This window comes from Ruditapes philippinarum, unplaced genomic scaffold (genome assembly GCF_026571515.1).
Source record: "Ruditapes philippinarum isolate M1 unplaced genomic scaffold, ASM2657151v2 ctg876_1_1_1_1, whole genome shotgun sequence".
Lineage (NCBI taxonomy): Eukaryota > Metazoa > Mollusca > Bivalvia > Venerida > Veneridae > Ruditapes > Ruditapes philippinarum.
Window position 1 is genome coordinate 44,894 of NW_026856968.1, and position 8,540 is coordinate 53,433.

Genomic DNA, 8,540 nt, shown 5'->3' on the forward strand with positions numbered 1-8,540 from the left:
ACATCTCTACAATGTCTTTATTTCAGTTAAAATATCTACATATACAAATTCCATAATATTTTAATTTTCAATGAAGTATTGCCATGATCATAAAATACATTTTTACAAAATGTATAAACAGTCATGTAATTCTAGTGGAAAAAACAAAACAAATTATCTGATACATAGGTCAGAAACTCGCATAATATTATTTATTCATAATAACATCATTGTGGAACGTTGGTTCAGAAATGACTAATTTGGCTTTATTATTTCATTTCATGATTATTGGATAAAAAGAAATGTTTAATTACCTTTGTTAAGTATCGGTGAGTTTTCAAACATTGACGATTGTTTTAAAGACATAATAAATATTTTGTTAACAAAAAAGGGGAAAACAAGAATTGTTTTCATACTCGTTTTTAATCAATCACAAAACCAATCACAAAACACTGGCAAATATATCAGCTTGATTTTACATCTGTAATATTATTATAATATACATGATTACTTTGATAAACAATGGACTAGCCACCAAACACTGAGAATTTATTAAACTATTGTAGAGAATAAAAAGTATTTATTATTATATTGCCCTCTATATGATAACATTCGTAATGACATGATTCGAGAAGCACAAATGCTACCCAATGGTTTTGATACCCTTTTAGACACTGATAAAGTAGGATATATTCTCTCTAATGCAGATATTGCATTTTAAACTGCCAAAATCTGTTTTAATATACTAAATAATAGAAAACTAATTTTATACAACTGACATTTTTTAAAATAACTTTTGTGTGTTGAAGATATGCATATACTATGTAGAAAATACCTTTGCCAAAAATCTTCTAAACCTGGCTTGATTATATATGACTATAATACTGTTAATTTCTATATGGCATATTCAAGGTACTTTGTTATCCTGTATTTTAATTTACTTCAGTAGATTCATTTTATCATATGTTCACAACTCGGGTTCATATTAGCAAGGGTATTTAAGATCATTTAGATTTTATATGTAAAAAGTAATTCCAATTTTTAGTCTCTTGTAAATCTTATAGCTTGGCAATGTGCATTTATATCATAAATGTATTTAAACTGTGTACATTATTGATGAGACTGTGTAAATCGAGTATTGTCCAACAACATTGACCTGGCACTCTTGCATTTGAACATAGTCGGTAAAAAACGTAAACGTTACGATGTACTTTTAAATCGATATGAAAGTAAATATCCAACTATTAAATGGTCGAAATTAATTAAAAATCCGTATTAGCGCAGTCGGTAAGGAGGTTTTACTTGAATGATAGGTTCGAATGTTAGTTTTCATCTTTTTTATGTAATTTTGGAATTGCCATTCTCTTAAAACTATTGCAAACCAGTTTGTTGTGTGTACTTTCTTTAACTGCCTTTATAGCATTTATGCGTTTAAGCAAACAAAATTGCATACTGTCACAAAGAAAACCGTTGAAAGATAATGCAATGATATAAAAAATGCACTGGTGTATAAAAAACTACTTAAAAGGTATTCTAAAACCAGGTATAGTGAAACGATTTCAAATTAATTCTTGCAAGTAAAATAAAAAAAAAACAACTAAAAAACGCGGTGTTTGTAGGAATCGAACCAGAGATATTCAGATCGGTAGCCTGACATTTATACCAATACATCACACCTCAATAACGAGTAAAGTTGTTAGCAAATATATCGATATATTCGATAGATACTGGTTTGTGTTTCAGATGACCTTTACGAAAGTTAATGAAGTGCCAGGTCAATATTGTTGGACAATATGCATATTCAGTCAACCCTAGTCATGATATTCAGGCATAGTCAATACAATTCCATGTTTAAATCTGGCTTTCTTCTAATCCAGTTACCTCTCTGGCGTGGGTTCGATCCTCGGGAGATGCTTTGGTAGTTTAGCACTGAGGAAGGGTGTCTAGTACTGGTGTAACTCTCAAGGAACGATTGTTAGGAAACTACCCGCCTATATGACTGACATATTGTTGGGAAAAGCGTAAAATGAAACAAACAAACAAATCTGGCTTCGCAATACAAACATGATTGCCTTTATATGAATACATAAATTATACATAACTTATCATATCAAAATATTCAAATATAAGTAACATAAATTAATACTCTAAGTGCAATGATTCATTGTACTGAATTAAAAATTTTACAATGCTTAAAGCACATACAAGTATACACATTTGCAAATGAAAACATATCCAAAAAGAGAAAGACACATTTTACTAGATTTAATTTACAATTACAATCTTGTGTCGGTTATGTTTTACCTCAGGTAATAACTGATCGTAACATTTAAACTTATTTATTATTGACCATCGGTAGAAGCAAATTCTTTTTAAGTGTGTTAAATTAAGATAATTACAACCGAAATAAATTTGATAAGTTTGTGGTCATAATAAAAACAATGAATGCAATGTTATTTTATTTTTGTGTTTGTTGTTTATTTTTTATTGCGACAGAGAATCACAGTATATTAATATGCATATTCTGCATGGATTAAGTTATGTGGTCACGAGTTTGGAAAGTCAAAAGTTTACATACAATATTGTCATGCTGATGTTTCAAATGACGTAGAAAAATCAATTTTAAATTAATAAATCGACGTACTGTATTAGCTTGTTTACTTTAATTGCATAGCATATTGACCTCATTCAATGTCAAAGAGTAAATAAACCTTGTAAATGTTCACATTTGTGCCTTTTTATTTAGAAATTTATCGGGTTATTTGAAGTAACTTGATCAAAGTCAGATACTATTTCGTATCTTTTATCAACGTTGTAAAATGAATTCAGTATGAAAATGCCATCATGTAAGAATTTAATTCAACAAATTTTGCTCTTTTTTTCATGGACTTCACTAAGTTCTATGTCAATTGGAAAATTGAAAAAAAAATCACATAATTACGAAAGACTGGTGGGAACATTTCAACCTCACAAATTCCCGTTTTCATCTTCATGAATTCCCGATTTCATCTTCATGAATTCCCGATTTCAACTTTACGAATTCATGATTTCAAATTCATCAATTCACGATTCCAACTTCATAAACTCATAATGGTATAAATTACTTGATCAGTATTCATTTCTAAAATATGCTTTAAGAATTTATATTTCGCTTTATAGAAGACAAAATTTATAGTGAACAACAAATTTGTGATCTGTCAATTAACATTATTGAAAAAAGGGGAAAAAAAACGATGAAGAATAGTAAAGGTAAAGTCCAATGCTAAACATCTTTTTTACAAAAAAAAAAAAAAAAAAAAAAAAACAAAAAAAAAAAAAAAAAAAAAAACACACGACAAAGTTAAAATATTATAATAATTGATATATCAATACCCAAATTCAGAGGCTTATTGTACCTCAGAAACGATTATTTCCCCTTCCTTAAGAAAGTGCAGGCATAAGTTGCATAGCGATACAAATGGTTTTAGAGCATGTCAGAAGCTTATAAATAAAAATCTGGAAAAGGGTTTGCACCCGGAAGCATTTATAACAACATAATTACATGAAAATTGCATGCTCGGTTTGTGCATGAAAACGTGCAACATCGCTCACTCCCACAAGCACTGGCTTGAGCGGTACTCGATTTTTAACACTTAGAGTGCAACCGGACAAAGCAACTCGGGAATGAAATAGTACCACAATGTAAACAATCTAGTACTTTGAATTCCTTACAAAATACTATGATAAAAAACACAAACCAACAAGGTTTAATAACAAAACATGCTTCGCTTTAATAAGCTAAAATAGTTGATACAAACTAATTTATCACATGTATAATTTAACTAACTGCCAAATGTCAACAGAAGGAAAATTGGTTCAGAAAATTGGCCTCGGCCAATGAATATTTTTTGAAAACTATTACAGGACACCAGAAAAAATGCTTCAAAGGAATTTAGATGAAAGCATTTTTGAAGAATACCTGGCCTTTGTGGACAAGCTTTAACAAGAAAATATGGTATGAAAATTTGATCAGGAAAATGAAAGAACTTAAATGATACGAAGATTTCAGACTCAGTGTCATTAATTTTATCATTTATTATTCATTTATTTATTTAGGTTATATTTGTCTTGTGGTTGCTCTTACGCAATACAGGTCATAAGATTTTACTTCAGGTGTCCTTTCGTGCATTATATCAGGCACGAACAGGCACATAATTAGAGCCACCTAACAGAACGTAAGCTAGCTGGATACTTTCCTCCATATGGACGAGTCAAAAGTCTTTTTGGGATTCGAACCCACAGCGGTGAAGGGCAAGTGGTTCGAAGTCAACGACATAAAATATTCGACCACGGGCCCCCTTTTTATTAATAACAAAAGACCTGAAATATTCAACACTTGAAATGTATTTAACGATGTTTTGCAGCTGTCACACTACGCTAAACATACAATGTTTGGAATCTACCGTCATCGCCTTTAAGAAAGAAAATTTGAACATTTCAGTTTTATTTTCTTCAGTCAAGGAACATGAGCAGATCAAGAGCACTGGAAGCAATACTTCAAAAATGTTTTTGGTACATCAAAAAAGAAAATATTTTGCGCTCAAACAAACTTTAATAAAAAGTTGACATTCATTGTATTTTAAGAATTAAATACTACTAAATTAAAGACTATGTGTGAAATAACATTGTCCGTTTAATCTCATCAAAAGATGCAATAACTTCGAGACAGTTTCTTTTTCGGTCATTTTTACTTTTCATTAAGCTATTTACCTTTTTTGCTGCTCCTGCTGTATCTTCCTATTCAAGCTGTATGCCTTTGTCTTATTCCTATTTCTCTATTCAAGTATCTACAACTAAAACTTCAAAAAATGAACTATTTTAGACACGCATAAATATTTAATATTCACGTGATATTTAATATGCTGCATGCAAAAACATAAATTTTCATAATTATTTTTTTGTCCAATATCATTATAATTTGGAAACGGGGTGATTCCCTGTCCTTGAAGTTTGACAGACTATATATTCAATAAATACAAACATTAAGCGACCAACATTATAGAGACTGCACGGATGTGCGGAATGGATTGGCTCTATACTTGTGACTAAAATAGACAAACGGAATCTCGCCAAAAACGACAAAAATAAAAATGATGCTCAGTTTCATGGACAGTATTGGAATGTGCAAGTGTTACCGCCCATGCCCATAGTATCGACTTAGGCAGAAGATGAACATTTTGAAATTAGAAACATCCGATGTGTTCATACGGCGGTAACTATAGAACCTTCAATGTGACACTTTGGTGCCATTTCATGAAAAGCGGCGAAATTTGCCCAATTTATTTCGGATCTAACAGGGTTAATACTGTCTATAACGTCAGTGCTTACAATACATAAATCTTCGATAATATTTTGACATTATTCATCAGTAATCAATAATTTGATTTAACATTGACAAAGATTTATATAATACGGTGTCTGATTCTTTTGTTTTGAAATCTTGACCTGAATTATTTCTATATTGAACTTTTCAAACCTTTTAAATATTGCTGACAAGTCTCAACATTAAATTTTCTAAGCGTGTCCATTGTTGATGACAATCTATGTCGACACTATATATCCGATTAAATTCTCTTAAAATGAACTAATACAATCTGAGTTGGAATACATATTGAATTGAGGGCTAAACATTTATAGATGTTTAGACCAATTAAATTAAACCTTGATTAGTGTCTTAATTATTACAATATCAAATTTATGTTATAGTTGTGATGTAACTGTTCAACATCCACACTTCGTATCCTGATTCATAAGTGTAAATGATAAATTTATCATACGCGCCTCTTATGAGAGTTTCATATAATTTCACTATGTCATAAATAATTCACAAACACAAGGGATTTCTATGTCACGAACAACAACTGTAATTGTTGTCTTGAAATTCATCTTATTTTTATTTTAGAACTTGCTCGCGTATTTTAAGAACTGTCACATCATTTGATAAACCTGCTACCGTCGACAAATGAGATGAGGTGTAAATTGAAGAGAAAGTTGATGTGACGAAGGAAAAACGTTTGAAAATATGCAGCTAAATGTTACCTTTAGGACTACATGTATCATATTCCAAATTGATACCACCTGTGTTCTTTAATTTTGCCGGAATAAAGTGTGTTAAATAACACAAAGATTAATTTTTAAAATGTACAGATTTATGTAGTTGAAGGCTAGAGTTTAATGAGGATCATCGACAAAATGAGGTGTCATGTTGATATCTTCTTTAGCGCATGGGTATTTTTAAACCAAATGACCGTCAGAAGGCCTATGTATTTCAGCTAATGCCCGCTCACTACAAATTACGTTATGTGATGCTAGAGAGGGATGATGTTGCACTTTTCATTTACCTCATGTACAGACTCAATCAAACCGAGTTTGCAACTTCAATATTATTTTGTTGAGATTATTGCTTTCGAGGGATCACAATTTTCCAGATTTTTAGCAACAGTCCCTTGTGTTTGAGGGTTACCTCTAAGGGTTGTGCAGACACCGTTTTTCCCTGCTTCAACATAAAAGACGACTAAATAGGTTTGAAATACTTGAGTCTATACATCTTAAAGCCAGCAGGAGATGTGATTTTGATCCCTGGTGTGGCTTTGATGTTTGTTATACCAAATGTAAGCAAAAAATCATCTTCAATTTTGACGTCATATGACTTTAACCGTATTAATTTTGGGTACCGTAAAACCAACCCAGCAAACAACAAATAGACATCAGCTACTGGTAGTCAATTATTTTCACTCTGAATATTTTTCTTTTTCATCTTCAAAAGGTGACACACAACAGCAATAACGTTGGAGCATTCAATTAACCTAATAGTTCGTGAAAATTGAAAATTCATTATTGAATAATATACACCTGAACAATATCATGGAAAATGATGCAGATAAAATGTTTAAGTCTGTTTCTTTGATAGAGAACAACATCCTAAAAACATTGAGACCAATTGAAATAATTGCAATGGTGTTTTATTCAATATAATACCAATGTACTTAAGCTAGGCATAAACGTTCAGTTCATTCTCTGGAGGATGGTCTTATAGAAAATTACAATTTTTTCTCGTCAAACAAGTTGGCATGTAATTTTGTTCGAGACATTTTAGCACCTTTGTTACAAAGAAGGCACAATTAATAGATCGTAAATGATACACTTTTGGATTAATAAGATCTTAAATAGTCTTGGTTAAAAAAAAAAGTTTCGCCTTTCCATATAAAGTCGGAAATCCAGAATTATTTTAGATATCTTATTATGTGCTTACACGTTTGTTTGTGCATTATTTGTTGACCTTTTGCTGTTTTTCATATATTTTAAAATATTGTGGTACCCATATATATGTACCGTGGTTTTAAATCATTGTATTGATTTCCGCGGTTTGCAATTATCATAAGTAAAATATGATATTAAAATTTGATTCCATGTTTAGATTTACAAACATATCATTTCTGAGTACATTGTAAAATGCAATTTCAACAATTATTTGCAAACTCTATCAAAACGTAAACTAAATGCATGCATATGAATTTCCATTTTAGTAGTCTTTATGAAATAATGTTTTATTACATCTGATAGTAAACTGTTGTGGTAACATGGATTAATTGTTAAATGAAAATGTAATATATTCGAAGATAGATGCCACACAACACGCCATTATGTTCAATCAATTCTATGACGTATAAACATAATTAAACATTCCGTAGACTGCAAGCAGTACTTCATTATATCTTGCACTAAAATTGTGTAAAAACGTTGTATAAGCTGTGCTTTAAAAGTAATTAAAGTTTCCTGCATATGTCCGTTGTATAATACATTTATATAAGGACATTATGCTGGAAGCAAAACACTGTGTTTCTGCGCTTTAGGAATCGTTAGTGAATGATTCTCTAATTCCTGAAAGAAATCCTGGAAAAAGTACACTTTTAGTTGCATTGATAGAATTATTTCAAGCTCAGTATGATCATTTGGTGCTTATGATAAATAAGTTGCTTTTTTATAATAAAAATGTTACTGATTATGTTAAATGATGTCCCTTCGATACATTTGCAGAACCAAACTTAATTAGTAAATTTATTCACAACTCGATTCTATGAATTCTATGGATTCAATTTTGTTTTTTTTATATTTTAATATGATCTAGATATTTATCTAACTTACGATATTAATGCTGTTGATATCAATTTAACATACAAAACTCGAGCTAATAAGAATTCAAAACGAGTTGATATTTAATCTCTTTACAAGTTAGCCTCATGTTAAAAAATGTGAATTACATTAAGTGATACAATAAAAAACGATAAAAATGTCAACAGGGTATAGTCTTGAGTACTTTCTGAAGAGAAAGTAAAGCTTAATAATAACGTAATATTGCGATTGTGGAATATTAGAATTATAATCTCAATCATTATATTTTAAAATTCAGCTAATTTAATATAAAATTACTTACTAAACGATCGATAATCTAAAGCTACCATCATAACTTCTTGGTGTTTCATTTGTTTTTTAATGGAGAGTGCAAACAATAAAGAAATATC